At 39.7% G+C, this 10,414-nt stretch overlaps 1 long non-coding RNA gene across 1 annotated transcript in view; it reads right to left on the bottom strand.

Moving 5' to 3' along the window:
- Positions 1–621: 621 nt before the first annotated feature.
- LOC106011867 overlaps positions 622–10,414 on the bottom strand; it is a 30,335-nt gene continuing 20,542 nt past the window's right edge. The window contains exon 3 of the long non-coding RNA XR_001184876.2: positions 622–1,528. This is a non-coding gene — a long non-coding RNA (uncharacterized LOC106011867). The remainder of the gene's footprint in view (positions 1,529–10,414) is intronic.

Here is a 10,414-nt window from a genome sequence, read left to right as displayed (position 1 = left end):
AATAGAAGTCGAGATATTTGTGATTGAAGGAGGTGGGGTCACCTGGTTTCAGAAGTAAAAATAGTGAGAAAATGGCTGCCAAAGTTTGGTAACTTCCATTTCTTAAGGGTTCTTGGAAACTGCAAATTTACATTTTTTGTGCGTTTAATCATTTTTCCATAAAATCCACACATAAAAGTATTTTTGAATGGACATACAAGGTGTTGTGCCAAAAAACAAAAATTAGGAAAAAAATGTATAAACTGTCCGAAAAATGCAGATTTCTCGGATTTCATTATTTTGACAAGCGCCTGATTTCACCACGATGCCTCACACATATTATTATTGTCCATTTCAGGTATCTTTGAGTATGATTTTTATAAAATTATCCTGTACCTATACATTGTATAAGTAGTAAATGTACTTTTCAGTAACTTTGTAAGAGCTGTTTTGTAATTCCATGCATTCTAATTCTTTTCTAGATTTCCAACAAATAGGTGCATAACACTTCACAAAATGTAGATTGTTAATTTGTCATAATAATGGCCATCTGTGTTTTAAAGTTGTGTTTTGGTGGGGGGGGAACGAAAAAACTGGTTAAAGTGGTTCCAAGTTGGAGAATAAATCAGAAAAACAACCATAACTTTTTACACAGTAAAGATATCAACACAATTTTAGCTGTTTTATTATCAGGAAGCCAGTGGCTTCCAAATGAAATTGTCCTAAAGTATACCAGTTGAATTGTTCACCAAACTGTCTAATGATATAGATTCTCAGACTCGGATAGTATGGTTATTCAACAGGGTTAAAAGTAAATGTTTGTTGAATGATGTACAGTATAACACGGATAGGTCAAACACAGAAGACTCGAAGTCACGCATCTGTTGAACTGTGCCTGCGGTCCCGCTTTTTTGTGGGGGTTTTTTTTTTTTGGTTTTTTTTTTTTTTCTTCTTTACCTTTTAATTGTAAGATATCCCTCGAACTACGGTCTCTTAAACCACGAAGGTCGGTTCCGACGAACTTGAGCTCTCCATGTTATACTGCACTTTTGGATTTTGCATCCCTTTCAGTTCAATACAGTGAAAAGTGTTGGCCTCATGTTTAGTACTTATGGCATTATGGGATCGATGGGAGTGAGTGATATGAGAGATACATGGTACATGTATTCTGCCGTAAGCTGACAAAGCACCTTTTTTTTTTCTTTTTTTTCTTTTCATTTTGGTGCCAGAATGTTTTTGTTGCTAAAATGAACTTGTGTGACAAAATCAAGGTCGAACTGTTGACAACTTTTTCAATTTATTAAATAAAAATTAAAATGTCAGAATCACTCTATTTTAAATAGTTACGCTGACAAGAAAAACTCTTTTTCTCGAGACTGCTATGAAGGGAAAAAAGGTGTTTTGTCAGGTTACGACAGGTCAACTCTGTGAGGCTATCTAAAAGAGGGTCTGTAGTGTCTCTGCTTTGACATCCTTCTCCGATAGGACAAGGACAGAGCTAACCAGGTGTGTGCAGAGCTGTGATCCTTCTAGCCCAATTGTTGTCTTCCTTTAGGGAAAAGAACAAGATAAATTCACATTATACTATAGTGCAGCCTCTCTATAACGACATTGTCGGGACCAGACAAAAATGTAGTTATAGAGAGGCAACTGAAATATTACTTAATATATATTATTATAAGGAAAAAATGGGGACCCGGGCACCTTGTCACTATAGAGGATGTCGTTATATATATCGAAAGTCGTTATTGATAGGCTGCACTGTATGATAATGTAGCTCAACTCAACATTTTACCAACTGAGCTTGTGAGCCTCTCATTCTCAAGAAGACAGTAGGTTGATTTGCAGACATATGGTCCGGTCGCTTTTAAGCACAAGAGGACTATCCCGAAAAATGCTGTTTTGAGAAAATTGAATGTAAAGTTTTTGGACCCTTGTTTAGTTTCTTTAAAAGACGAGGAGAGTTTTCTCTATAACCAAACAAATATACACATAAAAATAAATGAAAACACACTTCTCCTAAATAGGTAGGGCAATGCCCTTTTTTGGTGTAGGTCAAGATTTCTGGAAACCCCCGAAATCTGGGTTTGCCCGCTTGTTCTTGAAAGCTACCATATATATTGATTGTATTTAATTAAAACAAGTGAATGAGGAAGGCCTGGTTTGATATCAGATTTCCGGTGATTGGATAGTTGCTGCAAGTACGATAGCCCATTGACTCTCATGTGGGAACTTTTATGTACAAAACCACCAGAGGGTCTGTCGTGTTTGTGTTGTCAGTACATCGTGTATGAAAATAGCAGCCTCTGACCCCTGCCCTTTTCCCCGAATTCTCAATTGTAAAAATGTGGCATTTCTTGAGAGGAATGTACATGTGTATAATATTGTGGTCCTTATTTGTTATTCTTTTTTTTTTTTTTTTTCCTTGTCTTTTGTAAATGTGCACAATCGGATGCCTTGCCTTAAATGAATCTGTGGCAATGTAGTTGTGTACTTTTGTACTGCATGTGTATAAAGTATAAATATAAAATCATGATTTTCAATAGTGCTCTTTTGTTCACTGATTTCACTAGAAACTGGAAACCTTATTTTGGTTTGTAAAATAATACACGCCATAGCATGCCATGTAGGAGTTTTGAATTCTATTCATGTACTATGTACAGTCAACTATGGAGTTGTTCATGTCGTTGGGGGAGTGAAAAATAGATCAACTCATCCAAAGTTCAAAGTAACCGTTGGGGTCAGTTAGAAAAGGTGCTGGAACCCGAGAAAAAGATCGTTAACAGTAACTGGAGATCAAGAGAAGCGAGTTCGACACAAGCGGAGTCGACTGTTTAATGAGAATCTTTATATCAAGTATACCCGTCTTTCTGCTTGGTGGGGGGGGGGGGGGGCTCTCGTGGCCTAGAGGTTAAGGTCTTCGCCTCTCATTCAATAGGTCCTAGGTTCGAATTCGGATCGGAATGGAAACTTTTCTTCTCTAAAACATTCTCCTTTCACATCCTTTCCTGCTCTCTAGCAATGTTCTGTAGTCTGCTTTCGTCTTCACTTTAATCCCCCACCCCCTCACCTCCTTTGCACCCTCCTCTGGGCTCCTGAATCTTTCTACCTCTGCTCTTCGGCTCCTTTTTAATTCTGTCTTTCAGCCACACCCCTGACTATTATGATAGGAAAGATCTACACCAAGCCTTCTCGGACAAGGGCGAAAAGTCTCGTAGGTCCCTTGTGCATGTTAAATATCCTTTGGTGGTCCAAAATCGATAACAATAGGCTTCGGCCATCATCCGGGCAAAATTAAACAATAATGCCTATCAATTGAAAATATTTGGTGTGCCCCGCGCGCTCATATGACCTTATGCAGTTGCGAGCGCCGTAAAACGCTCACAAAACGTAACCAAAAAATTCTGCTTGGGTGTTGTATCCCTTTTATCCCTAGCTAGCCCTGACAAAGGGAACAGCTAAAACGCGGGTGGTGGTTGGAAGGCGCTACTGTAGGTCCTTCTTCTTTACTTTCACTCTGTTATTTCTGTATGTCCGTCTTACTTTTTCCCAGCAGTCAAAATAAATGAACATTATTGTATCTATATGTTTCTCTTTACTCCAAGAAACAAAGAATCTGTTAAAACTGAAACAACCTGAATATTAAACGATTTTTTAGTTTTTAGTTAGGTTTACAGCACCCACAACTGCATAAGGTCATACTCATATGAGCGGCAAGGGGTGGATGTCAACAGAGAAGTCCAAACGGGGAATCAGGCTTACTCTGCTCACGTCTCTTGCTTCAACAGCACAAAGTCTGCTTCGACTATCAAGGCACGACGTAAACAGCAGTTCACAACAGAGTGACAAACATACTAAAAAAGTAAAGAAAAAATGACGATAGTGAGGATGAGGAAAGAAAAAGCAGCAGTTCCCCTTATGTCGTTTCGGCACAGTATGTGCATGACATTGACAAGTCAGCCCATTTACAATTCTACTGTGCATAAGAACCTGTTAACATCCCCCCTTTGGGAGTGGCTTAAGACACTTCAGCCAGTAGTGCTGCCCTGGGGGTGGGGGGGGGGGGAATTAAACGATCTAAACCTAGGAGCAGGGAGTGAATATCACTCTTAGTTTAGAAGTTTGTGGCGGGTGCTCTGGTGTGGTTTTCTCCTTCTTTCCTATCAAATATTTACCGCAATGATCTCTCCTCCTTTATTATTCTTGTTAGTCTCTTGTAACCTTTCTAATCTTTGCCACTTGTATGACCTTATTGTGTTGCAAGTGCCTTAAAACTCTTACTAAAACTAAAAAACCGGCTTCTACAGCGAAATGGGCCGTTTGTTCCCGCATGCACAAAACCTGAACTGGATTGCCAAACACAGATTTTTTTTAAAATTAAAGGGAGTGCGTATTTAGGCCACATATGGCCTAAATAAGGTAAGGGAGGGGGGTTTAGTTTATTTATGTGGCCTAAATAAGGTAAGGGAGGGGGGTTTAGCTTATTTAGGCCACACATGCTCAAACTACCCTTTTCAGGCAACTGAGTTCGTTCCACTTTCATAATGGTGCACCTTTCTCATTTAGTACGGTTTTGTCTCAGTGTACAACTTATAAATCATAACCATAATGAATATTGTAAAGAACAAAGCACAATACGCAAAATTTTGCTCAATCCCAATGGTTTGAATGAGGGCCAGATTTTTCCTTCATGGAGGGGCAAAAGCTAGGCTACCATTTTGGCACACTTTGGTCAAGTGAAAAGGTCAAATCCTCCGAATGGACTTCCAGACTTCCGGGTTAAATAATAACAAATCTCAGCATAACAATCACTTTTACTTTTATTAGAATAATTAGATCCAACTTTTTTTCTAGAATCTGTTTTGCGCAAACTTAAGATTTTCTCTACTTTTAGAGCACAGAATTTACATTGTAAGCCTCTGCTCAGTCTTACAGTATACATAATAAAATACACACACACACATATATATATATATATATATATACAAAGAGAGAGAGAGAGAGAGAGAGAGATCTATATATAATCCTTTTATGTTGTTTTCAGGATATTTTTAAAACTCTTTTTTTGAACATGTCATAAAATCAAATTGTGCCATTTTCTTTGAAAAGAATAGCATTAGCAGTGGACTTTTTAGACAGCGAGTCTCTGATTCAATATTTTTTTTTAAAAATATGCTAATAAATGAAAATTGCAAATTGATAATAGTTAAGTCCTGAAGAGGATAGGTGGACTCCGGGGTCTGCAAAGCGAAATACTAGGTTTTAGGATGTGAACCCCGGAGTCACCGTAGTGAAATAAGGTTTGGTTTAAGTAAGGATTGGTGGACCCCGGGGTCAACGTAGTGATAAATAAGCAGGTTTAAGGTGGACCCCGGGGTCTACCTAGCGAAATACTAGGTTTTAGGACAGGTGGACCCCGGGGTCACCGTAGTGAAATAAGTATGTTTCTTTAAAGATTGGTGGACCCCGGGGTCAGCGTAGTGTTCTACCTATTCTAAAAACCTAACTAGCATTTCGTTACGTAGACCCTGGGGTCCACCTTAAACCTACCTATTTCACTACGTTGACTCCAGGGTCCACCAATCCTTAAAATTAAACCTAGATCTACATGTACTTATTTCACTACATTGACCCCAGGGTCCACCAATCCTTAATTAAACCTAGATCTACTGATTTCACTACATTGACCCCGGGGTCCACCAATCCTTAATTAAACCTATATCTACTTATAATTTCACTACGTTGACCAAGGGCTCCGCCAGTCCTACTATAAAATAAACTGAGATCTACTTATTTCACTATGTTGACCCCGGGGTCCACCGATCCTTAGTTAATTAAACCTAGATCTACTACTTATTTCACTACGCTGATCCGAGGATCACATCCTAAATCCGAGCATTTTGTTAGGTAGACCCCGGGGTCCACCTATCCTTTTGGCTAGATAGACCCCGTAGTCCGCCTATCCACTTTCCTGATAATAACTGAAAACAATACATGCCAGTTGTCATGAATAGTGAAGAAAAATGATGGAAAAAAAAGACAATGGGGTAGACTATAATTTATCAAAAAAATTGCAAGTGCAAGTGAAGATCATAAAATAATTTTGTTATTTTCTGGTCATCTTTCCCGGTTTATAAAAAAAAATTAAGTGGGCCTACTACTAGATCTATGTCTCTGAAGAACATTTTGCTTGCCTTTATTAGCTTTTTTCATGTACATGAAAGCATAGAATATTTAGTTTCACACAAATATATGCACAATACTTTGAAAAAGAAAGATAAGGTCATTGGGTTTTTTTACGGAATCCGTTTTACATTGAGAAAAGCGCTAAAAACAAGTTTAAAAATTTTAAGAATGCCCATAATATTAGTATTAGGAATCCGAAATTACTACCTAGCTGGCTTACTCTTTAATAACCATGAGCAGTTAAGAAAAAAAAAGACAATGATATAGGATTTGTCTAAATATGACCATTAGTAATAAAGATTTTGCCCATTTTGTCCAATTATCCTTGCAGGTAAAACCACCCTGCACTGTACCTCAATAAGCACAAAAGGAATATTTCTGTGACTTTGTATAAAGGTGTGGCCTAAATAAGGTAAGGGAGGGGGGTTTAGCTTATTTAGGCCACAGGTGTGGCCTAAATAAGGTAAGAGAGGGGGGTTTAGCTTATTTAGGCCACATGTGGCCTAAATAAGGTCACCCAAAATTAAAACCATCCCCGTCTGCCAGCTGGGATGCCCCACTCAGCCCCAGTTGACCCGGTCAGTGTCAGGCACTTTCAAAGCTGTCTGCCTCCGAAATTATCTAGGTTGAGGTTGAGGCAATGGGATGCAGGCCTACACGACATACAATTATAATTAGTTAAAATTTTCCCCGTCTTCTGGATAATCTGGTGAAACAAAATACAGCACCTGCAGTCACACAGGCAAAGATCATGTATACATAGTATTTTCTGTCTATATAACATCAGAATTTTGCTGTTACATGGGAATTCCTCTGAGATAAGAGTCGATGGTCATTATTTTCATTTTATTGTAATTCTGTGAAAATAAAATAGAAGCAACAGAAATGTTGTTTCTTAGGAGACTGCTCAGAGTATCGTGGAAGGAAAAGAAATCAAATGAGGTAATGTTTGGTGAAGCCCGCGTGGGACGCTCACTATTAAAAAACAATGAGGAAACGACAAAATGCAGCTTTTGGGACACCTGGATAGACTTAAGGGTCTTGAACATCTAGATCTCACAGGCAAAATTGACAGCCAACGAGGCAGGGGTAGGCCCAGAGCAACCAACTTGAGGAACTTAAGCAAATGGGTAACAGGGAAAGACCAGGGAAACGTAGCTTTTTATTATTAAGAGCATCCGAGCAAAGGAATGAATGGAGAACCATAGCGCACGTGCATGGTCCCTCTCCCTCCCCCCCACACACAAACACACACACACAAACGTTCTGTGTACGTTTCAGTGTGTTTGTATCTTGTAAAGTGTCAGAGTAGATTTCACGGTCCCCAAGTTTGCTCCAACTTCTATCTCTTGTCCCAAAATGGGCGCAAAACATGGCAAAGCAGCTAAGAATAAACGTTCTTGCCCTGATCTTAAATTCAAAGCGGGATCCTAGGCGCATTCTTATTTTTAGAATGGGTTGTTAGCATGTAAAGATACCGGAAAATCCCGTTACAAAGGAAAAACATGTTTTTAAGCGGAGACACAGAGAGAAATAACAGCCGTGCACAATTTACATGAGTGAATAACGACGACCTGTCTCTAACACAAGGGCAATAATGTAGGCCAATGACGTCTTTATGGCATAGATCTACGTCACAGAAATTTATTTAATGTTCAAAGGCAGATTTGATTTTAACTCACTTCGGATGCAGTTGTGTGCATGCATCCAGTATCAGGTGTTGTTACCCCGCTTCCTTTTCTTTTCTTTTTTGGTAAGTGTTTTACGGCGCTTGCAACTGAACAAAGTCTTGATAGTTAAATGAGTGCGCGAGACACATTTTAAGCGTTTTCACTTTGGAAGGAATTAATTTTGAATGTTTGCCCGGGTAGCGGCCCAAGCCTTCTCTTATATTTTTATAGATGATTTTGGACCACCAAGGGATCTTGAACGTGCGCAAACTTGCACACAGGACCTCCGAGATTTTTTGTCCTTTCTGAGAAGGAGAAGGCAAGGTGTTAGATCATACGTACCAGAAGATCAGGGGTGTGGCTAAAAGACAGCAGTAAGAAGGAGCCAAGGAGTAAATGGAAAAGCACTGGTAGTTAAGAATTTTACATGCATGTAGTTAACCAAACTCAGAGATACATGGGGATACCTGAAGGGGTCACCTCTGACTCAGAGGTTGACGTGCAATGACCCACCTGTTTACAGTTTACGGTCGCTAGCTGCCGTTTTGCTCTCTGTCATACATCTAACTATATATATATATATAGGCCCGTCCATGTCTTGATGGGATCCGTCCGTGTTGTTCTTTTCCACCCTTGGCCCTGGGGCTCTCTTGCCCTAAAGGTCAAAGTATTCGCCTCTCATTCAAAGGTCCCGGGTTCGACTCCGGGTAGCTATAGAAAAATTTAAAATTTTCTTCTCTTAATTGTCTCCTTTCACCTCCTTTCCTGCTCTCTAGCATTGATCTGTCGTCTGCTTTCGTTTCCACTTTCTGCCCCCACCCCCTCACCTCCTTTGCCCCCTCCTCTGGGCTCTTGATTCTTTCTGTAGTCTTTCTACTGCTACTCCTTGGTTTCTTTTTACTTCTGTCTTTCAGCCACATCCCTGATCTTCTGGTAGGAAAGATCTACACCTAGCCTTTTCAGACAAGGGCGAAAATTCTCGGAGGTCCCGTGTGCACGTTGTGCACGTTAGAGATCCTTTGGTAATAAAAAATCGATCAGAGTAGGATTCGGCCGCCACTCGGGAAAAATTAAACATTTCCTACCAACTGAACATGTTTAATGTGTCCCCCGCGCTCATATGCAGTTGCAAGGGCCGTAAAACACTTACCAAGACAGAACATTACCTTGGCCCACTGTCACACATCTTTGCTTCAAGTAGTTCCTTCAAAATGGTCTGGTGCTGTTTCATTGTTGTGCCATTGCGTTCATGCAGAAGGTTTCCTTCTCTGGCGCAACTTCTAGACCTGAAGCCGAACTGTTCATCTCCAATTTCTTTTTCAATTTACAATTTTATCCTTGATTCTTTCCTAGATTACTTTCTAAAATATTTTCATATGCGGCACTAATAGAATGATGGTACTGAAACCAAAGCATGTTCTTGCTTTTCAGAATTTTCTTTTCTAATATATATATTTTAAAAAAAAAATTTTTTTTTGGGGGGGGGGGGTTGATGAAAATATAAACTGACTGAAGTAGTTCTTCTGGTACACACACATATTATAGTCTTAGATTTCATTGAAAGTTCTGTTATAGTATCAATGCCAAATCAAATGATTTAATTGTTTTAGCGTTTCTGTGTTTTTGCCATCTTCGCCTAGGGGTTTCGCCGAGGGGTGTTTTTAACTGCAAGCTCTTCCTCTGACTTTAGAATGTTGGGATCCCCCCCCCCCCCTTTAGGGCAGTACTACTGACTGGTGTTGTCTTTCAGTCATTCCCAAAGGGGGGATATTAACATGTTCTTATGCAATTGTAAATTGTAAATGGGTTGATTTATCAATGTCATGCTCATACTGCGCCGGAATAACATAGGGGGAACTGCTGCTTTTTCTTTCCTCATCCTTACTTTCGTTCTTTTTCCTCTACTTCTTATGTATGTTTCTCACTCTCTTGTGAACTGGTATTTCCAGGGTGCCTTGATAGTCGAAGCAGACTTTGTGCTGTTGAGGTTAGAGAGGTGAGCAAAGTAAGCCTGGTCCCCCGTTTGGACTTCTCTTGACATCCACCCCTTGGTGCTCATATGACCTTGTGTAGTTGCCGAGAGCCGTAAAACCTTACTAAAACTAAAACTAACTGAAAGAATGTTGGGACAATTGATGTTGCTAGGTTGTGGCAGGGGAGGAAAACACAGACAAAACATTATAACTTATTTATAGTCGGTTGCCAGCAATTTTTTCAATCTGATCTTTTCGGACAAGTTAATACACGCTCAGTGTCAAACAAGGTTTGAAACAACATGATGAATTCTATCAAAAGCTATTCCCAAAACGCCGTTTTATTTTTTTATATGGGTGGCTTTAGAGATGCAAATAGTTTAGATCTATTCCCAGCAAACGCCCCGCAAGGTGAGGGTTTAGGGCCTAATGTATTTAATATGTTTTGTTGAACAGAACAGCGAACGTTGTGGGCGAGTAGGAAAAGACCAAAAAAAGGCGAACATAAACATATTATATTCTCTAAGCTACTGCGTCCCCTCCCCCTTTTCCTCTCTTCCCCCCTCCCTACCCTAATCCCCTTCTTTCCCCTACCCCTCCCCCCCT

This window comes from Aplysia californica, unplaced genomic scaffold, assembly GCF_000002075.1.
Source record: "Aplysia californica isolate F4 #8 unplaced genomic scaffold, AplCal3.0 scaffold00202, whole genome shotgun sequence".
In the NCBI taxonomy this organism is placed as follows: Eukaryota; Metazoa; Mollusca; class Gastropoda; order Aplysiida; family Aplysiidae; genus Aplysia; species Aplysia californica.
Note: the sequence above shows the minus strand (reverse complement) of the source record. Positions and strands in the feature narration are given on the sequence as shown.